Source organism: Chlorocebus sabaeus, chromosome 9, assembly GCF_047675955.1.
Source record: "Chlorocebus sabaeus isolate Y175 chromosome 9, mChlSab1.0.hap1, whole genome shotgun sequence".
Taxonomy (NCBI): domain Eukaryota; kingdom Metazoa; phylum Chordata; class Mammalia; order Primates; family Cercopithecidae; genus Chlorocebus; species Chlorocebus sabaeus.
In genome coordinates this window covers 78861345-78887235 of record NC_132912.1, presented here as the reverse complement: position 1 = coordinate 78887235, position 25891 = coordinate 78861345, and the positions used below count along the sequence as shown (strand labels likewise).

Here is a 25891-nt window from a genome sequence, read left to right as displayed (position 1 = left end):
ATTCCAGATTTGAGAAGGTGAAAATTAGTAACTGCACAAGCAAGGGCATAGAGGCAAGAATGATTGTAATGTTTTAACCCAATAGCAGGGAAGAGATGACTCATCTTGAGAAGGGTTATGTATTTGAGATTATTGGAAAATAGAATCTAATGGGTAAGGTAGATTATGACAAGCTCTGAATGGATGCTGGTCAGCGTGGTTCAGGCTGAGTACAGTAAAAACAACCTGAGGCCGTTTTCATCCCTGACTGTGAGAGTATTTAATGTACTAACGGGACCTTTACTGAGTTTTAGCATAGGAAAGTTCCTCCCAAAGCATAGTTGGAATGAAATCTTCCTACTTGTTTTCCATAAAATCAGTATGATTTTCCATAAAGAGATTATTATTTTTGACACGAAGCAAAGGTCAGAGTTTGGGTGTGTATTTGTGTCCATGAACATTATGATGTGTGTAGGTGTTTTAATTTCCAAAGTCAGGGTCAGGAGGCAGATTAGGGCTATGGTGTCATGACAACCAATCAAGCTGTTTGTTTCAGTCCAAAAAGTAGTCAATTCACTGGAAAATGCTCAATCAACTAAGTGTAAATTAAAATAGTTATGAATTGTTTGTAAAAAGCAACCACAGTTTGTTTTAAAAAGGTATGAATAATTTTGCATATGCATAATTTTCCATAAAGATATTATTCTTTAAACATACAGCAAAGGTCAGAATTTGGGGGTGTTTATATGCATGTGTGTTTGTGTTTTAATTTCCTAAGTGGGGGTTAGGAGGCAGATTAGGACTGCAAAGGGCCAAGCCAACCAATCAAGTTGTCATTTTGGTCTTTGTCCTTGTCTACAAAGTAGACAGTTCACTGGAAAAAGTTCAAGCAATTAAGTTTAAAATAAAATATTTACCAATTCATTATGAAAAGTTGCCTTAAGTTTATCTAATGAAAGGTATTAATATATCTATTATTTTACCATATCTAACAGCTTATCACTCTATTATATAAATAAATATGATTAAACTGAGGGGACATATTTCTCACAAAAAGGTGTTCATTTCTACCCAATACCTATATCTTCTAGGTGCTTAGAAATTGATTTCCAATTCATAATTAAAAATCCAGTAAAATTGTCAAATGAAAAGCTTTCATCAATTACTTTTTATTTTATAAACATGCTTTGAAAACACTTTGTTAATTTTACAGAAAGTCATTAGGCTGCATAAATCACTTTTTGGGTACATTTACTAATGGAATAAAATAATTCCAATATATCATTTGCTTCTGAATGCCTCAGAGTTTCAGGAAGGTATTAATAAGGCCCTGCTTCCTGTATCTTAAAACAAACATTTAGTTTGATTATTGCTTTCTTGAGTCTTAGAAAAACAAATTATGAAAGTTATAATGGACTTCTTGGAAAGGTAATGACATAAGGGCATGGTTGCAAAACTGCTTTGTTTGATTTCCAACGTAAACTAAGAAAGGCTAGGCCTACTTTATAAACTCCAAAGAGCAATTATTAGGTAAATATTAGTTAGACAATATTGAGAGTAGACACTGATATGCTAGTTTAACTTAACCTCTCCAGTTAATGAACACAATATAGTTACAGGTTACACATGATTAAAAAAAATCTAGATACTCACCCCCACACCCTCCACACACACACATTTTTTTGGTTAGCTTTGAAAAACACAGAAAATACTCAGCATAGGGTCTACACTTGCACTGCCGATGAGCAAGATGGGAAATGACTTTTCAAAACAGCATCTTGTTATGTTTGACCGGTTCTTTTAATTAAGAGTGGTGTCATCGGGCCAGGCGCAGTGGCTCATGCCTGTAAACCCACCATTTTGGGAGGCCAAGGCGGGTGGATCACCTGAGGTCAGGAGTTCGAGACCAGCCTGGCCAACATGGTAAAACTCCGTCTCTACTAAAAACACAAAAAATTAGCTGGGTGTGGTGGCGGGTGCCTGTAATCCCAGCTACTCTGGAGATTGAAGTAGGAGAATCACTTGAACCCAGGAGTCAGATGTTTCAATGAGCCGAGATCGCACCGCTGCCCTCCAACCTGGGCGACAGAGTGAGACTCCATCTCAAAAGAAAAAATAGACAAAGAAAAAAGCAAAGAAAATCACACAAAAACTGTGAGGGAATAGACACAGAAACAAGGATTGCTAGAGAACCATTCAACATGCATCGGACTGCTGTCTCTGAAGGAAACAGTAGAACGAATGGAATAAAAAATCATTCAAAGACATCATTGAAATAACATTTCGGCAAAGAAGAAACACACAGGATCTGAAGAACAAAAGGAGCCACTGTTCTAAAAGAAAAAGATAAATGACACACTCTGAGATGTAGTCTTACAATTGAACCTCAGTGATTTTTTTAAGCATGCAAGCAATAAAAATGTGTCACCAACAAAGGAAGAGGTAAAAAATAAAAAATAAAAATAAAAAAACACTGACTTACAAATTCATGTTAGCAGCTTTACATGCAAAAAAAACTGTGGAACAATATCAACAGGATTTTTGAAGATAAGAGATTCGAATTACAAACTTAGTCAAATTGGCATTTAAATGTCCAGATGACAGGAAATGATCTCAAATTTACAAAGTCCGAGGAAGTATATCTCCCACATATCCAGCTAGCATTTCTAAAAATATCTACTTGTCACAATCTAGCCAATATACAGATTAATCCAAATAAAAACGACAGGAATGGGAAAGTCACAGGATGAGAAATGGCAGGTGATGATTAAATTCAGTTGAACATAAAATTAAGGCCAAACAACTAATTAGTGTAAAATGGTATAATGTTTCTAATTCTTGAAAGAAACACTACATCATATGGTCGGGGGCGGGTGGTAATGAGGACAAAACCTTCAGAGAATACCACAGTATCTACCAGGATTCTGGGCATGAAACAGCATCTTCAAAAAGACTTAAAGAACAGTCTCTTTATATAGTAGTGAACCTCCATGGGCTGGTAGGCACCCATGTACAAGCAGTAGTAGGAAAGCATAATATTTCTGTCAGATTGTATTGCTGGTCACCCACCTCTGCCTTTTTTTTTTTTTTTTTTTTTGAGACGGAGTCTCGCTCTGTCACCCAGGCTGGAGTGCAATGGCGCCTCAGCCTCCTGAGTAGCTGGGACTACAGGTGCCCGCCACCACACCCGGCTAATTTTTTGTATTTTTTGTGGAGATAGGGTTTCACCATGTTAGCCAGGATGGTCTTGATCTCCTGACCTCATGATCCGCCCGTCTCGGCCTCCCAAAGTGCTGGGATTGCAAGCGTGAGCCACCACGCCCGGCCCCACCTCTGCTTTTTCTGGGGGAGGCTTATACTTCCCTGCCCCACTTAAAGTTAGATTTGCCTATTTACCTGAGTAAAATGTGAGCTGAAATGTCATGAAACAGATGGGAAGAAGCTTCTGAAGCCGGTTTGTGCTTCTCCATCACGTGAATCCCTAGCTAGACATCAGGAAGAAGCACCACAACCAACCTGTGATGGATATGTACCACAAACAATAGTTGTAAGTCATTGATATTTGGGAGTAATTTTGTAGCAGCAAATCTAACCTTTCCTCAGCCTGAAGAGGAAAGGGAAGGGCAATGTGTAATAGAGTCTAATAAGGGATGGAATCGTGGAAGAGGAGCCACAAAAGAGGAACTGAAGTCACAGAGTACAGCATAGGCTACAGCCATGATGAAGCAGTCGGATGTGGGGCAACAATACCCTGACTTCTCTTTCCTCCCACCATTTTACTTACTGCTTGTGGATCCCTTTCACCAAATCCAGCTGGAAGCAGAAGACTGATGAGTGATGCATTCCATAGAATTCAGTGTCACAAGCCAGATTTCCCATTATCCAGTGCTGCGACAGATTTTGGGTGCAAAATCTTTATTAGGAATCAACACCTGTGAAGAGAAGGGGGAAGAAGCAGGATCGGACAGAGAAAGATGTTGAACGTGTACTTATGCAGACAATGAACTAGAAAACCTTAGCCAGTCCACTGGGGAGCTCTGACCTAAGAATTATCTATAAAAATCTTCCACAGAGGGCCAAAATGCTCAGCCATCTGCCCATCATGACAGCCCTGAAAAAGGCTGATAGCCAAAGATATTTGTTGTCAATTGGATGAGTCACTTTGTATACTTGTTTGTTTAGTTCTTCTGTGGTGAATGGTCTCTGGTGGGCATTAACATGTGACATATACATACACACAAACTATATTTCCTCTTTTTACCTATGGAGAAAACATCATTTTAAGCAGCCATAACAAATATTTAAATGTAATATTTTGTCCACAAAATAAACCTCAATAAATTCCTATATTAGAAATAGTATATAATGAACTGTCTGACAATGATGCTTTAAAGTTAGGAATACAAAACAAATGTATAAAGAAACGATACAACAGCTGTTGCAAATTTTTTAATTTACTGGAACAACTCTTAGCCAAAAAGTAAATCTAAATGAAAATTGTTAGAAAAATAACAATCTACAAATTAATTGCCAAACCTATGACACACAACCAGAGCTGTACTCAGGCCCCTAAAATTGTTTTAGTGTGAAACAGTACAAAAATTAATAAAGCATTTACTCAAGAGTTTATTAAAAAACATTAACAGCAAAGAAATCAGAAGAAAGTCATTAATGATCACAGCGGAAATAAATGAATTTTTTAAAGAAAAGTGGTAGAACTCATAAATTCAAGAATTGCTTCTTCTAAAAAAAAAACTAGGTAAAATACTAGCTAGTTTAAATTTTAAAAAGAAAATTAAAGGATAAGCACCAATACAAAAAATACATAAATTAGAAAGCAGCAATGGCCATAGATCACCACAGAGAAATGTGGTTGAAAGAGAAGTAAAAATTATCAAAATAGACACCAGATTGTATTGAAAGCCTTAATCAACCAATACCTATGGGAGAAAAACTGAAAACAAAGAAGTCTTCAAAGGGGAATTTTTAAACCTTCAAATAATTGATAATTGACACGTATTTAACAAGGCTAGAGAAAGTAGAAAAGCTGCTCACATTTTTTATAAATGAAAAATAATGATTCAAATCCTGTCAAAAGTACTCTAAAAGGGCAAATTACAAACAATTCACTTCTGAATATTGGTATAAATGACCTAATTAAAATGTTGGCAAGTAGAATTCGGCAACACTTTAAAAGAATAACACATCATGATCAAGTGGAGTTATTGCAGGACGGCAAGGATGGCTCATTGACATAAGTCACCACTTGGTGGACAAGAAGAAAAAACTGCTATAATTTTGATATCTTCTTGATAAACACTAAAAAACACTTGATACAATTTAATATTCTCACACATTACTGATAGGGGCTTTTACTAAAATACGAATATAAGGATATTTAATATTTTTATAGTATACAGTCCCCAAATCAAAAGTGAAAATATAAAATACTAGAAGCATTCCCATTAAAAATGATGCTAAGACAAGGTCCTACACTATTTAACATTTACATGACTGGCTTTTACTAGTCAATGTAATAAGAGATGGAAATAGGCAGGGTATTCGTGTGCTCAGATTGCCATAGCCAAGCACCACAGGCTAGGTGATGGAAACAATAGAAATTTGTTTTCTCACAGTTGAGTCTGGAAGCCCAAGACCAGGGGCCAGCATGCTTAGCTTTTGGTGAGGGGTCTCTTTTTGGTTTGCAGATGGCCACCTTCTCTCTGTGTCCTCTCAGGGCAAAGAAGAAGAGCCAGCGCTCTAGTGTCTCTTTTAATAAGGACACTAATTCTGTCAGATCAGGATCCCACCCTTAGGACCTCATTTAACCTTGATTACTTCCTTATGCTAAATGCAGTAACATTGGAGGTTAAGGTTTCAACATATAAATTGAGGCTGGAGGGAACACAACTTGATCATGGCAATAAAAGTATTAATACTGGAAAGAAGGTAAAATTGTGATGACCTTTAAACTGTATAACTATTTATCTGAAAAAGCCCAGAGAATCAATTGAAAATTCTGAGGAAAAAAAAAAAAAAGTAGTATTCAGTATGCTGGCTTTAAAAACCAAAACACAAAAGTCAGTAGCATTTTTATGTTTAAGCAATATAATTAGAAAATATAGCAGAGTAAAAAGTCCATTCACAAAAGTAAGAAAAGTTTTAGATAGCTATGAAAATCCCAAAAGAATGACCCAAATGATCAAACTATAAACTTTCCTGAAAAAACTAAAGGAAGACCTTAACAGAAGAAGCATACTTTCTTTGTTGATAGAAATACTCAATATTATACAAATTCAAGCCCTTTCTTAATGTTTAAATCCAATGCGATGCCGATCAAAACTCTAACAAAAAAATTTTTTTTTCCTAACAAAATTTTTGACTGGAGAATACCCATTCAGGATATGTAGACTGAGAATAGAGAATACTGCAAAATTATTCTTTCATCTGGAGAAATAAACATATGATGTAATAAAGAAAACTGACTATACCATATACAATTATACAGGATATGGAAAAGACCAACAGATCACTGTAGCAAAATAAAGAGTTTAGAAATAGCTGTGAGCCTTTTCTTTATCTTAATATCTGATAAATATGGCATTCAAATTAATGATTGAAATATGGAAAACAGGAAAACACTCCCATATCTAAAAATTAGATACCAGAAGTAGATTTTATATAAGTGAACATTCATAATTTGTTTATAGTTTTGGATGGGAAGTCCTTTGAAAATGTCTCATAAGCCACAAAGGAAACGATGGATAATTGTAAAATATCAAAATTATATTTTTAATTGAATCAGGCACCAAAAACAAGCTTGAACTTTTTTAAAAAAGAAATATTATTTGTAACACATGTTAAAGGGTTAATATTATCAGCATCTCATATATCAATAAGAGAAAGGAAAACACCACAACAGCAAAATAAACAACATGAACAGGTATTTCCTAAAAGAAGAAAGAAAATGTCCCCTAATATATGAAAAACATATTCAGGCTTGCTAATAGTAAAAGGGATACAAACAAGATAGTAGGACACTATCCCTCCTATATCAGATTGGCAACTTTGTATGTCATCCCTATGTGAGAGAAACTCTCATACTGTTTGTGGAATCTTCAATTGGGACTCCACTACAGTGCAATTTTTTAAAATCTATCAAAATTTTAGGAAGGCATACCCCTTGACACAGCAATTTTAATTTCAAAGCTTTGTTCCAAGAAGATAATTCAATATGTGTAACAATATGTCCATGAAGACTTCTGTTCTAGTGTTATTTATTACAATCATGAAAATTTGGAAAATAGCGTTCCTCAATAAGAAATCGATTAAGCACACATTTGTACATACATCCAACATAAGGCTACATACTGATTAAAAATTATGAGCTTGTGCATTTCCACAGGAGATTGACAACAAAATTACAAAACACCTGTATCATGGTATCTTATTTATTAAAATAAGTACATATATAATATTAAGTGTCACAATATAAAACATGTGGGCTATATTTTTACTTGATTACAGTGCAAAATATCTGGGAAAATGTTTAATTATTTACAATGGGATTTGGAGTGATTTTGTTTTTTAAAAATATTTTTACTATTTGTATTGCTTGAACTCTTTTACGATGATTCTGTTTATTTTTATGAATAAAAAGCAATAAAGCCCCTTTATCTGGTGGGGAAAATGTTGTAAGAGGGGTTACTTTGTGCATTCATAATAGTTAGAAAATATTATTATTCATGGAATCATATATGATAGCCCAGAACTGGATGACCTCCTTTTTACTTCTACAGCCTTCATTTATGGCACTTGTACAAATTATAATAATAAGGCCAGATGCAGTGGCTCACTCCTGTAATCCCAGCACTTTGGGAGGCTGGGGGCGGATGGATCACCTGAGGTCAGGCGTTGGAGACCAGCCTGGCCAACATGGCAAAAACCCGTCCCTACAAAAAAAAAAAAAAAAAAAGTACCAAGTGTGGTGGCGCACACCTGTAATCCCAGCTACTATGGAGGCTGAGGCACAAGAATTGCTTGAGCCTGAAAGGCATACTTTGCAGTGAGCTGAGATTGTGCCACTGCACTCCAGCCTGGGTGACACAGTAAGACCCTACCACACACACACACACAATTATAATAATAAGAGATAAAATGTGATCTTAGAGCTATCACCTTCTATTAGATTATAAACTTCTTGAAGGTTGGATTATTTCTTATTTTTTAGACTCCCATAGATCTTAACATAGGGAAGTACTCAGTAAATGCTTATTGAATTGAACCAATTATACTCTACAACCAAAAAAATCCATCATAATCTCTATACCTACACTAATAAAACTGGAATTTTCAATTATCTAAGAATTTCAAATTTATCTAGTTACAAAGAGAAAGATGTATAAATTGTTCATTTCATAAATCTCAAGAATAGTTTTACATTGATAAGATTTTCACTGATATTCTCAGAATATTGAAGAAAGATTTAAATTGTTTTAAGTTAATTAAAATGCATCTGAAAGAGCTCTAGAGTTCAAAGAATGTATAATCAAACCCCTTATACACAGAATTTCTCTCCTGTAACAGAAGAAAAAACTAGAAATGTCTGTTTTCATCCATAACTCTCTTCAAATAGCAGAAGCTTGGTTAAGGAAAAAAAAAGATTTTTGCATGTTTCTAGGATAAAAGAAAAGCAGAAATATTTTCCTGATAATTGTCATTCTATTCCTTTTCTGTATTTTCTGAAGCATGTATTTACGTTGATTGGGAACATTTTATAATTTTGCAAATTGTCAGCATGACTCAATACAAAGTAGACCAAAATAATTTTGAACACCTAACTGATAATATTTTTAAATATTCCTTGAGCTGGAACAATTAGATGTTTGAATTACTTACTCTGAATGCTAATGTATGAATACTTTTCTCCTGTTCCACATTCGTCCCTCTATATATAAACTATTTAAGTCACAGTATAATTATGGAATATGTTAGTAGAAGGAAGGCAAAGTGTTTTATCAATGCCTGTAAGCATCATTTACATTAGCATCTGTTACAGAATTGGTTTTAAATTTTATTTCTAGATCCTTAAAACCTGTGGGTTACACACATCAGTATTTTTAGACTGTAATTTCAAAGGACTAAACCCATTTTTGAACCTTTGTTTCAACATGCGTTTGAAAACATATAAAGATATGGGTATTATATTTTTCTGATTTTTTTATCTTTCTTTCTGATTTCTTTAGCTTCTTCTAGATCTGTAAGTCTTCTTGTGTATTGTTGATTTTTCTACTTTTTTGTTTGTTTTTCCCTTAAATACACAAAGTTAGTTCTTACCTACGTTTATGTACAAGGCCTTTAACACTTGACACGTCAGTTCTGTGATATTCGGTAACAAAATACCTTTCCTGAAATAAGGAATTGTGGAGACAGACCTGCCAGCATTACAATTGGCCTGTCAGTCTTTGCAAAGCAGCACCAAATATCACCCAGCCCCTGTAGATCTCTGGGCAAAAATATATCAATCCTCATAAGTGAATTCAATAGAATTCTTCTTGTCAATTACAAAGAAATAATAATTTGTATTATCTCTTCATATTTATAACTTCCTTAAAGGTGAAAAATGTATTGAATCCTTGAGGGTACAAGGAATTACAAGTTTTAAAAATACACATACATAAGCAATTTGATTGTTTCAGTTAATATTAAATAGATCCCAAAAGATTACTTCAGAATTTGAATTTTCAGAAATTTTGACCAAGCTAAGCTTCTGCCAGCACAACCAGAAGGAGGCTAGCTAGATGGAGCTTATCCATCCACAGGCCACCTTTGAGTCAACACAACCTGCAGTAGTATAGGAGATTGCTATAGCCAGAGGCAAGTTTTCTAAGCCTTTCCTTCTTCCTCCTTTCTTCATCCCATTTCCATTCTCCTTCTTGAAGTCATGGCCAGGATACTGGAGAGAGGGTAAAGTCAAGATTGTCATAGCACGGCTTTGAAATGCGGTTACATATGGGGGGAACTGGGCAAATAAGTAAATATATCAAAAACAATGAGCTTTGTGACTGTAGAAGGGAGCTATATCTGTGGTAATGGGGAAGACTAGAATAAACCATGTGGTGTTAGACGTATCAGTGTGAACTAAGGGTTTTAAGACAAATAGACAGATAGGTATAATAAGACATAATATAATATTTTTTCTAATTTTGTCTTCTAAGAGGGCTGGAACAATGATACCTCATTAGCAATGAGCAAACTTAAGGATTATGATTTACTTTGAGATTCTGATTACTATTGTCTATGATTATATACGATGTACTATTTCATTTTCTAGTAGTTGTTGTTGTGCTTTCATTGAATCATAAATCCAGTTTAAGACATTTCTCCAAGGAAGACAGACAAATAGCCAACAGGTATATGGGGAAAAAATGCTCAATGTCACCAGTCATCAGGGAAATGCAAATTAAAACCACACACTCGTCAGGATGGCTATTATCAAAAACAAACAAAAGACAAGGTGAAGATGTAGAGAAATTGGTACACTTGTACACTTTTGGTGGGAATGCAAAATTTCTAGCCACTATGGAAAACAGTATGGAGGTTCCTCAAAAATTAAAAATATAACTGCCATATATGATCCAGCAATCACACTTCTTAGTATTTATCAAAAAGAATTTAAATCAAGATCCCAAAGAGATTTTAGCAATCCTATGTTCACCACAGTACTATTCACAGTAGTGAAGATGTGGAAAACTCTAAATGCCCATCAACAGATAATGGATTTTAAAATGTGGTGTATACATAAAATGGAACATTATTCAGTCTTTAAAAAGAAGACACTTCTGCAATATGGACAGCATGGATAAACCTTGAGGACACAGTGCTAAGTGAAATAAGCTAGTTCCAGAAAGGCAAATTCTGTATGATTTCATTTATATCAGTTATCTAAAATAGAGGCCAGCAGGGAGAGGAAAATGGGGAGTTACTGATTAATGGACATAAGGTTTCAGTCAAGTAAAATGAATAAGCTCTAGAGATCTCCTGCACAACATTGTACCTACAGTCAATAATGATGTATTATAGACTTAAAAATTTGTTAAAGGGATATATCTCACGTTGCATTCTCACCACTAAAAGTAAAATACGCCATCCAAAACAAAACAATGAGCACTCTTAGCACCCAGCTCTTGGTTTCTAAATACCATTGTCCAATGAAAGAAACTATGGCTTCTTAAGAAATGCCTGACTTTGGGTTTGGGAAAGGAAAAAATTAGATGGGGCTGGAATATGTTATCATGACAAAAAGTAAAGAAGAATGATGGGATCTTGCCCAAAAGACACAGGATCCAGCTTGAAGGGTCTCCTACTAGCCAATGTGAACATCCAAGTAAATTATGATAGGAACAAATTGTAACTATTTGAGTAAAATACATATCCATGAAGCACTACAGTTATAAATAGGTGAATGAAAAAATAAAGATATATGAAGAGGAAGGAAGATGCATCAGTAGAATGACAACTAATAAATCCAAAAGAAACAATACAGTTACAATATTGTCATTTAGTAACCATCCCACTAATCGATTTAGGAATTAATGATCAAAGAGTGCTAAACTTGGTAGGTGTAAGTTTGGTAAGGAATCAAATATTTAAAGAGTGCCAATGTATTTTCCCATAAAATTATTATTAATTGTTTAAGTAATAAATATAATGTACTGAATAATTAATTTCACAGTTGAGAAACTTGGTAGATGCCATTTTATCTAAGTAATAAACATTCATAATATAAGTAATAGTGCAAATTATCATTGTTTCCTCCTCATATACTGCATCGAGATAAACAACATGAATTCTGTGACATTCCTGTCAAAAATGCATAAATCATGAAGAAACATCAGACAAATCCAAAGAGGAAGATCCTAAAAAGTAACTGTTGTAGGCTTTTTAAAAATGTCATGGTCAAGAAAAATAAGGAAACACTGAGAACTCTTGTAAATTGAAAGAGACTAAAGGAATATTTAAATACAATACATGCTCCTAAATTGGATATTGGACTTATAAATAATATTATTGGGATAACTGGTAAATGTTATTGCAGTAGAGGGATCATATGGCAATGTTAGATCTAAGTTAATTTTAATAACTGTTTTCTGGTTATGTAGGAAAGTGTCATTGTACTTAAGAAATGCACATTGAAGTATGACAAGGGATGCTGCATTAGTCTGCAATTTATTTCCAGTAGTTATATGGGAGCACTATGTATTATTTCTCTAACTATATGTAAATGTGACATTATTTCCAAAACAAATTAAACAAACAGAATTCCCGAGGTCGTGGGAATTCTAGGAATGTTCATCTGAGCTATCAGGAGAAGCTGCTTCCACACATTCTGGCTCTTGTTTTCGCTGGGTTTTGTTACATAATACTCCCCAAGGAGGCATGGTTCTTTCGGTCCTTCACCTGAAGATGAAACCCACATAAAACCCAGGATCTTCCTCTTATCTCCCTTGCATTTTAGAGGTTTTTAGTATTTACCAAATCTCATATTTCACTTTCTCATTTTTTTTGTTGTTTTAAGAGAAATACAACAGTTGCCCCTCAAAATACTTTCAAGGAGTCAAACTTGGAAATTAAACAGAATTTTGCAGCAAAATTTTGATTAGTATGGAGCATTTTGCTTAACCAAAATTTGCTTTTGACATATGATATTTTATGAAAAATCTATTGGCACAGTTTTCTGACTGGAAAAACATTAAAAATGGAGGGGAGGGAGGGAGGAAGGGAGGGAGGAAAGAAGGAAAGAAGGAAGGAAGGAAGGAAGGAAGGAAGGAAGGAAGGAAGGAAGGAAGGAAGGAAGGAAGGAAGGAAGGAAGGGAGGGAGGGAGGGAGGGAGGGAGGGAAGGAGGGGAAAGTTTCTTTTTTAAAGGGAGATCTTTTAGTACCTCAAAATCATATAAAATCCAGTAGAAATTGCTTCACCCTTAATATAGATGCCAAAAGTTGCATTATTTTGAGTGATTGATATCAAGTCATTTGATTACAATTTACCTGTTCTAAAATTTCTAAACAATGAAGAATCTCGTAATTAAAATATTCTGATTAACTAGATTCCAGATTTTAAAGCAAAATAAAATTTTGATTGTATATGGTTCTGTTGTTTGTCTGACTGTATAAAAGTTGCCAGTTTTTTATAACAATATTTAAAAGTAATCTTATTATGTGAAAGCAGATTACCCAAGTCTTTCTTTAAATCTACTTTTTGAATCCTTTATTGGCATAAAGATCTGTATGAGCTGAAAGAAAAGATATTTAAATTAATACAGTCTGCCTGGATTCCCCAGGGGAGTGATGAACTAGCGTTTTAATTACTAACAAATTTAATTATTCAATCCAGGTGTGAACCATCAAAAATTTAGAGAACTCCTTTGCTTTAAGCAAGTACTTTTCATTTCTAGGAAAACATGATGCCATCAATGTCTAATCTAGAATGCAGGTTCAGAAAGCTGTCAGATTTGTACTGTGGATACATTACTTTGTTTCAATTGTAAATTCCCAGAACATTAAATCTATCAATAGTTGACTGTAAAGACAACAACTACCACCCAAAAGTTAAGCCCTGCTGATATAGCCCACTTTAACTTTGTACCGGTCTTGGATTTACTTAAATCCTTTTGGCAAAACTGAAAAATGAAAAGTTTCCTTACTGGAAATAGATTTGCTATGTAAACAGTTATTAGAACCATATAATCTGTATCTATAACTACTGCTCCTGCGACTTTTCAAATTTAATGAAACTGTCTATTCGATACAGCTTTCTTGGATTTGCAAGACTCTGTTAGTCCTCAAAATAATAAGGCAAGTCTCATAAAGACAGATGGCAATTGCCAAGATTACAATTACTTTTATATTGATTTTTAAAACTTTAGTAAAATATCAAAATATGTTATCTCCTGAAGAACAACTTGAAAATAAACTAGTGAAACTGAAAGTTAGGATGAGAAACACTTATTAAATCTTAATCTTGGCCATCTTTATGGCCTTAATCTCCATCTTTATCATTACAGTGAATGTTTTTAGAGCTTTTATTGGGATCGGGCGAACCAGTTTGGAAATGCTTTGGTATTTATGTTTTGATTCTGTTTCTACATTTACTAAGATTTATGTAACTGTCTACCATCTAATTAGCTAGACGCACCATTGCAAGTAATATATACCATGTTTAAATAATACCATTTTTATGTGCTTTTTATACATAGTATCATTTATAAGTAATAAATGCATTTATCTGTTGTAATGTCTTTTGGTTTTGATTGCTTAACCAAATGTTCTAAACTATTTCTGTTATTTTAAAGCATTATATAATTTTAACCTACTTACAGTTTATTTCATTCAGAGCATGCATCCTGCCATTTTTTGCTGTATTTTGAGATAAGATTTTATGTTGAATATATGCCTCAAAAGAAAGATTAAATTACCTATAGCCATGTTTTAGCAAAGAAAAAATATTTACCATACATGAAATCTACCTAGCTTGAGTTTTGAAATCTAGACTTTTCTAATCCAAGAGGACTCACTGTTTAAGGTTTTTAACCAAGAGCTGGAGAAGGACAGAATGAATTGCTGTGGCTGCAACTTACACCAGAGTCACACTATAGTGCCCTCCTGTGGAGGTTTGGTTAAAACTTCATTTTTGTGCCCATGAGAATGATTTTCAAACTAAGTGACAGAGTCATCACATTCAGAATTGCCAAAGTTCAATATAGTTTGGTCATTTTTTTTCATTTGCAACTAGACTTTAAATTACTTTTAAAATACAAGAAACATTCACAGTACAGAAGATTTGCAGTTCAAAATACAAATTGAGACTTGTCAGCATTTTATCTACATTTCTTATTTTATTTTAGTGGATTTTTAAGATATTTATAGATTTATGTAATAAAAAGAGTTTTCTTGTTAAAAGCATAAAGATTATAATATTGTAGAATCACAAAACAAAAAATAGCAACAGAAGTTTAGACTATACACTCAGTTATGTTCATCAAAAAATGTGCAAACAGTGTTTCTTTTTCAAACTGTGATACTTCCCCCCGCTTACCCCCCACCCCGTTAAAGAGTTAATGTTTTCTCTGAAGATAAATTAATGCTACTTATTCGTTATTTATTTCAAAATAATTTGGTTCATTTGTTTTTTCTCTCTGCCCTAAACCTCCTTTTACCCTTAGTTTCAAGGGTATGAAAATGTGAATTTTATCATATGTGGCACGTGCACACTCATATATGCCCTGAGACCTCTTTACACATTTATCCTTTGTACACCTTTATAATTAAGTTTCAATGTATACAAAATTCTCAGGTCAATGGATTAGGTATTTCCTTTTGCATTTCCTCTTTTCCTCCCCAGCCCAGTGCTCCAGCACCCAAGCTTTTCTAATTTGTGACTGCCAGGGATGCCTGTTAACTACTGAAAACCTGAAGCCCACCTTCACTCTTCAATGGGATATTAAACCGGTGTTAAGAATCACAGAACCTAATTAAGACTTTATTCAAGAAGTAGGAAGGGGGAAAAAAGAAACTAAAAAGACTTAAGAGAAAAACCAGAAAGTTATATGCAGCATTTTATGTCAACAAGAAATACAATGGATTTTTGTCTCTTCACGTAAATCTTTTTAAATCTGTCTCCTGAAAATGGGAAGGAGAAAACATTGGTTTTTCAAAGTTTAAATGTCTGTAATTACAGACCATTAGCTAACTGGCAATGTTCATAACTAAAGAAGTAAGTGGAGTGCTTTCTGTAGGAATGGCCATGATCAAAGAGATTGTAAGTAAGCTCATCCAAACTAGAAGTGTTGGATAAAATCTAAAACGAGAACAGAAATAGGATGAGAAAATGCAGAACAGGGTGGAAGATGGTGTTCGTTTCCTTTAGTAAAAATGGCTTAATTTGTGGGACCAGATTAGATAAGAAACATAACTGAGAAATTCAACCTAACCTGAAAGTAACCTTAGAATTTTAAATAAAATATGCTTAGTACTGCGCATTCTCATTGTTCTATGTTCAAAAGAGAATTTAGAAGAATGAGATTTTTCCAAGGCCAGGAATACATAAAGTTCCATTAATGAGTGAAGGTGATATCTAAGATACCTCTTTAGAATAGTTTCAAGTCAAGAGAATAAAATTGGGAGCCAGCTAGAAAATATCCCTCAAAACGATCCACGATGAACCCCCGAAAGCCATTTAAAAGTAAATAAGCATCACAGGGCTCATAGTCAAAAGGGAATGTGTGGGGCTCAGAACACATCCTCTCCAGAAATCTAATTTAGTATCATCGAGAACTTGGTTTGCTCTCTTTGTAGGCTCCATGCAGATCTGAAAGCAGTTTTCTATCAATAAAATCAGATAAAGTCATTGAGGTGAAATCATCTAAGATGAGGTAGCTGTAACCGTTACATCTTTAGTCCTAGTTTCCCACCCTGGAGCAACCAAAGCTAGACAGAGAGCTACAGTCTGGTACCAATATAGCTTATTCCCCTGCCAACCTCTCTGGAGCTTCTGCTGTCCAATGGAGGTCTTGTTGAAAAAGATGAGGGCCTTGCTTTCAAGGAGTTCACCTTACAGATGTGAATGTTAGCTTTTATCTATCACCTAAGTTTATTTCAGGAATGTTTTTGTTTTAATCCTAAATTTCATTTCCCTCTCTATTTCTTCTGTCACATGAGCCATGGCAAACATTGCTCCAAAGGCTTGATGAGAGTTGGAGAAGAGAAGAATATGTAACCAAGTCTGATAAGTGAGGGGAAGAAAGAGAGGTTTGAAGAGGTGCTCACAATTCTCACTCAGTCTTTCCTATAATTCCTTCCCACAGCAGTTCTGAAGTAATGTGGCTCAGAATCCTGACCATGTAGCTGAATCACTTGCAGTGCTTTAAAAACAAACTATATTTCTCTAATTATCAGTGATACTGAGCTTTTTATCACATGCTTGTTGGCCAAAAGTATGCCTTCTTTTGTGAAGTATCTGTTCATGTCCTTTGCCCACTTTTTAATGGGGTTATTTATTTTTCTCTTGTAAATTTGTTTAAGTTCCTTATAGATGCTGAATATTAGACATTTGTCAGATGTATAGTTTGCAAATATGTTCTCACATTCTGTAGATTGTATGTTTACTCTGATAGTTTCTTTTGCTTGCAGAAGCTCTCAAGTTTAATTAGATCCCATTTGTCAATTTTTGCTTTTGTTGAGATTGTTTTTGGTGTCTTTGTCATGAAATCTTTGCTCATTCCTAGATCCAGGATGGTATTGCCTAGGTTGTCTTCCAGAGTTCTTGTAGTTTTGGGTTTTACATTTATGTCTTTAATCCATCTTGAGTTGATTTTTATATACAGTGTAAGAAAGGGTTCCAGCTTCAATTTTCCACATGCAGCTAGCCAGTTATCCCAGTGCTATTTATTTAACAGGGAATCTTTTCCCCATTGCTTGTTTTTGTCAGCTTCATCAAAGATCAGATGGTCATAGATGTGCAGCCTTATTTCTGGGCTCTCTATTCTGTTCCATTGGTTTACGTGCCTGTTTTTGTATCAATACCATGCTGTTTTGGTTGCTGTAGCTATGTGGTATAGTTTCGAGTTGGGTAACGTGATTCCCCTAGATTTGTTCTTTTTGCTTAGGATTGCCTTGGCTATTTGGGCTCTTTCATGGGTCCGTATAAATTTCAAAATAATTTTTTTCTAGTTCTGTGAAGACTGTCATTGGTAGGTTGATAGGAATAGCATTAAATATGTACATTACTTTGGGCACTATAGCCATATTAATGATGTTGATTCTTCTTATCCATGAGCATGGGATGTTTTTCCACTTATTTGTGTCTTCTCTGATTTCTTTGAGCAGTGTTTTGTAATTCTCATTGTCGAGATCTTTCACCTCCCTCATTGGCTGTTTACCTAGGTATTTTATTGTGTTTCTATGACTGTTGTGAATGGGATTACCTTTCTGATTTGGCTCTCAATTTGGTTGTTGCTGGCGTGTAGGAATACTAGTGATTTTTGTACACTGATTTTGTATCCTGCAACTTTGCTGAAGTTGATTATCAGCTGAAGGAGCTTTTGCACCAAGACTATGGGGTTTTATAGATAGGGAAGAATCATGTCATATGCAAACAGAAATAGTTTGGCTTCCTCTCTTCCTATTCGGATGCCCTTAATTTCTTTCTCTTGCCTGATTGCTCCAAAGAAGACATACATGTGACCAACAAGCATATGAAAAAAAGCCCAATATCACTGATTATTAGAGAAGTGCAAATCAAAACCACAATGAGATAGCATCTCACACCAGTCAGAAGGGTTATTATTAAAAAGTCAAAAAATAACAGATGCTGGTGAGGTTGCAGAGAAAAGGGAACCCCTCTACACTGTTGGTGGGAGTGTAAATTAGTTCAATCATTGTGGGAAGCAGTGTAGTGATTTCTCAAAAAGCTAAAAGCAGAACTGGTAACCATTTGACCCAGCAATCCCATTACTGGGTATATACCCAGAGGAATATAAAGCGTTCTACCATAAAGACACATTCACGCGAATTTTCATTGCAGCACTATTCACAATAGCAAAGACATGGAATCAACCTAAATGCTCATCAGTGACAGACTGAATAAAGGAAATGTGGTACATATACACCATGGAATATTATGCAGCCATAAAAAAGAACAAGATCATGCCTCTTGCAGGAACATGGTTGGAGCTGAAGGCTATCATCTTTAGCAAACTAACACAGGAACAGAAAACCAAATACCACATGTTCTCTTTATAAGTGAGAGCTAAATGATAAGAACTTATGAACACAAAGAAGGAAACAACAGACACTGGGGTCTACTTGAAGAGGGTTGGTGGGAGGAGGGAGAGGAACAGAAAAGATAACTATTGGGTACTGAGTTAAATACATGGGTGATATAATAATATGTACAACAAACCCCTGTGGTACATGTTTATATATGTAAGAAACTTCCACATGTACCCCCAAACCTAAAACAAAAAAATTTTTTAATGATATCTGGGAAAAACAAGCAAATATCTTTGCTTATCAATTAAAGAGTATACAAAAAACAATAAATAAAATATTTTTTTAAAAAAACTACAACACCTCCCCCACCACCATTCTAATTCACTCGGTCTGGGATAGGGCTTGGCATCTCTTGTTTTTAAACGCTCTGTGGAGATTCTAACGCACAACTAATGGCTGAAAACCAGCAAATTAAATTTTGCTGCAACTGTGTATAATTTGCCAGCATACATTCATCTACCATCCACTCCCCCAAAGAGACAGGAATGGAGGCCAGTTACAGGAGCAGAAAGGTAGCAGGAGCCTAGATCCCAAAAGATTTTGTGAAAAGCAGAGCCACCATACAGGTTGGTACTGCCTACTTCTGGATTTTTATGTGAAGGCAAGATAAAATACTATCATGTCAAAGCTGCTGGAATTTTGGATTTTCTGTCACTTTAACAGCTAAATATAATACCATCTAAATATACCAATATCACTACTTTATATTGCTGGTAAACAAATATATTTTTGCTAGTAAACAAATATTATATTGCTAGTAAACAAAAATTAGCCACCTTTCATTGTTAAATAGTTAAATTCAAAACATCTTTTTTTTGTTGTTTTTTTTTTTTTTTGAGACGGAGTCTCGCTCTGTCACCCAGGCTGGAGTGCTGTGGCCGGATCTCAGCTCACTGCAAGCTCCGCCTCCCGGGTTCCCGCCATTCTCCTGCCTCAGCCTCCCGAGTAGCCGGGACTACAGGCGCCCGCCACCTCGCCCGGCTAGTTTTTTGTATTTTTTAGTAGAGACGGGGTTTCACCGTGTTAGCCAGGATGGTCTCGATCTCCTGACCTCGTGATCCGCCCGTCTCGGCCTCCCAAAGTGCTGGGATTACAAAATTCAAAACATCTTAATGATAAGTCCAGAATCACCTCTATTATAACATATTTTGTCTTCTCAAAAAAATTTTTTCTTATAATTGTAACTATTATTGTAGTCTACATTATGTCTTAACAATTATACAATAAATGTTGTAGTAGTGAACCCTTCTTGCAAATTATGCACAGTAAAAACTATATTAAATCAAACACAGATAACTTTGAATTTCAAATACATCAACTTGGCCTGCACTAATAGTAAATTTTGGTCTATAAAAGAACAAAGACACTCATAATTTAGAGAATATTACATGGAGGCTGTTTATAAACCAACTCTTGCTCTCTTAAGCAGAGCAGTTTGAATTTGGCAGCATTTGTTGTTTATATGCAAATGGACATTGCTAATTATAAGTGAGTTTTTTTTTTTTTTCTTTCTTAAGTCATTAAGGTATATCCAGAATCTCAACTTGTAACCTTTCATTAGCTCTGTCAGTTACTATACCAGTCTTTTTAAATAGGGATCTGCAACAGAACTACATTCTATGGAAAACAATTAAATGACTATTTTCTGAATTTTCTCAAGGATGGTTGCATAGCTAGTAAGATTCTAGATGCATAGGAGAGAAATTAACTCATTACAAAAGTTGATGCCTTGGGCATGAGGGATAAATTCTCTAGGAATCTTGCTTGAGAGGTTGAGAATTGCTACCACTTGAAAGTGAAGTTTTATTTAGAAATATTCTATAACTCAGACTGCTCTCAAATTTAGACTGGCTTTCCACCAAATTCATCCAAATTAAAAATATTTACTAGATATGAAAGTAGCTTTAATTCTTCAGAAATTTGAGTTCATTTTTAAAATTATATCTTTGGTAAAGTTCTCATGTAAATGTTATAAACAGCAATTTAGATTGCAAGTTTTAAGCATGAGACTGGTATAACAGCAGTATTTTGAGCAAAGTAACTTGGCAATGTTATAACAACATTTTGAAATGAAAAGTGATTAGGGACAGAGAGATTAATTAGAAAATTAGGAAATTGCTAAGTTATTTTTTTTAATGCTAGCATATAGCAATGGTAATGGACTTATGTAAAATATATTGGCTGGGTGCGGTGACTCAGGCCTGTAATCCCAGCACTTTGGGAGACTGAGGCATGAAGTCAAGATCGAGACCATCCTAGCTAACATGGTGAAACCCCGTCTCTACTAAAAATACAAAAAATTAGCCGGGTATGGTGGCACGCGCCTGTAGTCCCAGCTACTTGGGAGGCTGAGGCAGGAGAATCTCTTGAACCCAAAAGGCGGAGGTTGCAATGAGCAGAGATCACACCACTGCACTCCAGCCTGGGCAAGAGAGCAAGACTCCGTCTCAAAGACAAAACAAAACAAAAAAAATTATAAAGGAAATTTAACATAGAAGTTGGTAATCACTTGGATATAAAAGACCTGAGAAGTTAAGACAAACCAAAATTTACACACATTTGAACAACAGGATCTAAAAGAGAAATTGTGCCATTAACATAGCCATTAACATAATTCGAAGCCAAATTTTCATAATAATAGTAAGAGATGTGAATACAAGTTTAGTTTTAAATACATTAAGTTTAATGTGATATTAGAATGACAAAATATAAACTTCCAACAAACAGATAGGACTGGATATGTATATTAGAAAGGTCATTGACTCAACTGGGAGAGGGAACTCTTGTATAATAATCTATACCCATCTTTGTGTAGATACAGCTTCTCATATCATAAACTGTGGCATCATGATAGAAAGGTGCCAGGTCCTGTCATATTGCAGTGTGACTGTGTGTCCTTTGCGGCCAGGCTCTGGACATGTGTGCGTAATGGAGGGGAAACCAGGTTTGAAATGTATGGAGCAAGCAGCAAGCCTACGGGATATTCATCTAAACATCAGCTGTGTAAAAAGCTATTCAAGTCTTGCCATGAGTTAAGTGACATTTTAAGAACTCTAAAATATATTTTTGAAGACTTGGAATAAAAACCGAAGTGCAAATGAAATGCAAACATTTTATTCAGTAAATTTTGAATATACCATTTTAACTGCAATTTGGGCAGACTTTTGGAATGTTTTAGTTCAACAAGTGAGAAATTACAACTTCGGATTTGGAATTATATGCAGAGTACCTTCTTTTGTCATCTTTAAATTGACTTATTTACTGAGAACTGAGAAAAAAATTAAAATATAGTGGAATGTGAAACAAGAGCAATATAAATGAGCAATGAAATCAATAGAAATTAATTTAACATCAAGAAGTAAATCATAACCCCCCAAAATTGAGGTCATAACTAAAGTAGGAATCCAATAAGAGGGCCGGGCACAGTGACTCACGCCTGTAATCCCAACAATTTGGGAGGCCAAGGCGGGAGGATCATTTGAGGTCAGGAGTTCGAGACCAGCCTGACCAACACGGTGAAATCCCATCTCTACTAAAAATACAAAAACTAGCTGGGTGTGGTGCGCACCTGTAATCCCAGCTACTCGGGAGACTGAGGCAGGAGAATTGCTTGAACCTGGGAGGCAGAGGTTGCAGTGAGCCAAGATCACACCATTGCGCTCCAGCCTGGATGACAAAAGTGAGACTCTATCTCAAAGAAAAAAACAAAATAATAAAATAAAATAAATAACAATAAATTTCAAAAATCCAATAAGAGGAAGAAATACATTTTAAATGGAAGCAGTGAATAAGTTTCTACATTGCTTATTATTAATTGCTAACGCAATTAATAGAAGTGAATAATATGACAACATTAAAAATAGATTTAAGCTTCTTGCATTTTTACCAAAAAAAGCCTTGTATTGATTAAGGTAGCATAAATTGTACAATATGACTTTACAAGGAGGGCAACAACACAACTCGGTTAATGAGTGCCACCTATTTAAGGAGTAAAGAGTATTTTAAATTGTTTCCTGCAAAAAATAACCTGAAAAGCAGCTTAAATCTTGTAGTTAATGTATGAAGAAAACTTGCTAAATGTTTTCTGAAATTGGACATCAATGCTAAAATCTACAGGATGTTACCAAAAATAAATCGTGAGGCTGAAGTTTTCCTAAACTATTAATAACTTAAAAACATATCCTTTAACCAAGCTAGAAGAAAGACTAATTTTTCTATTTTTTTCTAAGGAAAATAATATCCTAATATTGTTGTACCTGAAGAGCAGATTAGAATATGAAGCCCAAAAAGGTAGGGTAAAGTGTATTATTGAGATAGGTTAAGCACTTAATTTTTTAATTTAATTTTTAATTTTGTGCTATTTTTGGAATTTGTTAGCTTTTTAATAAAAGTAATTTGTTGTTCTTTTATTATTCTGTATACCCACTTCTGTGAATTCTATAGATTCACTTCTGTGCCTAATTTTGTGTCCTGATTTAGCTTCAGGCTTCACAAAATCTTCTCTGGCTGCTGTTTGTACATGTTTCTTACCAAATGTGGGGAAGCAGGGAGACCAGGTAGAAGGTAGTGGCTGTGGTCTGAGTCACATGGAACAGAATGGTGGCATGGAAGGTAGAGAGAAATCTATTTCAGTTTCATTTCAGAGCATATATGACAGGACTTGCCGAAGAACCGGGTGCAGAGTGAGCGAAAGGGAGGAATTAAGAATGCCTTCCAGGATTTAGTTTGAGTAGCTGAAAGACTGGGGAGGAGACAGGGCTAAGGGAAGAAAACAAGCTTCTTTGCCCTGGACCTTAAGTTTGTCATGTTTTCTCCATGCTGCCTAATGTATTGACTTTATAGTGCCACCCACATTAGACTATAAACTCAAAGAGGGCAAGAACTGACTGCTTTTTACACTCATGACATAAGATTTCTATTCAGTTGAATTTAACATGTGTTGCACCAACTATATGCAAGATGCTCCACCAGAACTAGATTCAAATCCTTTGACTCAAACTCAAGCTACAAAGAAAAAAAAAGACGAATGGATAAGAGCCCAGATTTGGAATGAGATAGACCAGACTTAGCACCTTAGTTCTGTCACCTGCTAATTGTGGGGCCTTGGAACAGTAACATCACCTCTCAGAGCTTCTTGTTCCTCATCTAAAAATGAGAATGATTATCCCTGTCTTATAGGATTATCACAAAGTAAAAATAAAACAATGTGTGCAAAATTCTTATTACAGTGCCCAGCATACATTAGCACTCAATAAATGGTAGGATGTACTTGCATTTGGTTTTCCTGCCAATACAGACAATATCTATAGCACAGACATCACAAAATCAGTGTACTAGAAAATGCTGAGAGAGAAGTTATTTTTTTCAGCATAAGAACATATCTTAAATAATTTCAGGAGAAGATAATACGTTTCTGTATTCTTCTAGTCCTGAAAAGGAGGAAGGGGACTAAAAGGCACCATGAGCAAAAATAGAATGAATTTACCCAATTCTTTACTGCACTATTTAACCTCTGCTTTCTTAATCATATGCACAGCAGGGGAAAGGATGTGCTAAAACAATTCATGTGTCATGAACAAAGCAGCCGCAGATTTTAGCTCAAAAATCACACTAGGAAAACCACCAGTTGGAAGTAAAGTAATAAGGCCAAATTTATTTTTTTAATTGAGTCTTGAGTTACAAGCAACCCTTTAATTACATTAATCAAGCAGGCTTCCTCTCAACAAATGATGAGGGAAATACATTGTCTTAACTTTTGCTAAACTTATTTTTCAAATAGCTGGATATTATTTGGACATATGGAAAATAAATCCCTTGATTTCTTTTTTATTTTTTTCTCCATCTTTCAATGTAGCCATAGCAAAAGACAAACAGATACTTACTTCTAGGCATGACTTACTCTGAAAGATTGTAAATCACATTTTAAATTTAAAACACTTACATTTCAATATTTAAAGCATTAGCACTTGACTAAATTTCACTTTAATTTTCCTTTCCATTTTTCTAATTTTTGCATTTTTAAATATGTTTCTAAGAAAGTTGGCTCTACCAAATCAGCAGGTCATTTCTCCCATTTAACGGGTGGAAAACCCAAGGCTTGTAGGAGATTAGATGATTTGCCCAGAGGTCTTGTAGTTACAAAACACCAAAGCTGGAGCTGAACCCAGGCCTGTTTGAGCCTAGCTTTTCACCAATGTCACACACATCTTTTGTTCTAGAATGCTCTCCTTATGTATCTATTCATTTGTACATGCCACTTCCTCTGTCTGTCTATCTGGTATTTTCCCTCCCTATCCAACCCCATCTGCATGCTAACTCCTATTTCTCCTTTGAGATTCAACTCAAGCACCACTTCCCTTTTTAAGCTTTCTCTGAATCTGTTCTTCTCTTCCTTCCCACCAAAAATAAATTGGCTATCCTTCTTCTGTATTTCTAGAACACTCTACATATGCTTCTAATAATTGTTTCATTCTGCAAATTATGTTATTCCTACCAAGCGTCCCCACCACCCACACTATAGACTGAGACCTCCTCGAAAGTCAGAGACTATGTGTTGTTTATCTCTGAATCCCCATGACCTAGTACAGTACGTGGCTTGGAGTGCATGTTCAGTGAAGGTGAAAATGATGATATAAATGAGAGTTTATAAAATATAAAGTTCCTTGTTTTCTGAAAAAAAAATGAAAGCTTTAAATAATTGCTGAGACCTTAACTTAACTTTTGAAGATACACAGGATTTATAGAAGAAGGCAGGAGGAATGTTAAAATCTAAAACAAGTGATTTGAAATAAACCCTGAATTGAATTGAAATTTCCAAAGTATAACATTATTACAAGAAATGTAAATAACTTTAATTTATATTTCTATTATTTCAGTCATACTTTGAGAATGCAGTAAAATTGTTCGTATTTTGTAGTGAGGGCTCTAAACGTGCACATTAAACATTTCGTGTTTCCTGGCTTTTAAAAATGATTACTACCATGTAATTTACACTTTGTTCAAACAAATGAACAAACATAGCATCAGTTTAATCAGGTCATCAAGCAGCTCAGCAGCAACTCATTTGGCCTAATATATGATTAAA

The 25891-nt window shown here is 34.9% G+C and overlaps 1 protein-coding gene across 2 annotated transcripts in view; it reads left to right on the top strand.

Moving 5' to 3' along the window:
- Nucleotides 1-25891, top strand: part of CABCOCO1 (ciliary associated calcium binding coiled-coil 1) — a 104644-nt gene that overhangs the window by 56572 nt on the left and 22181 nt on the right. The gene's annotated exons all lie outside the window — the stretch shown is intronic.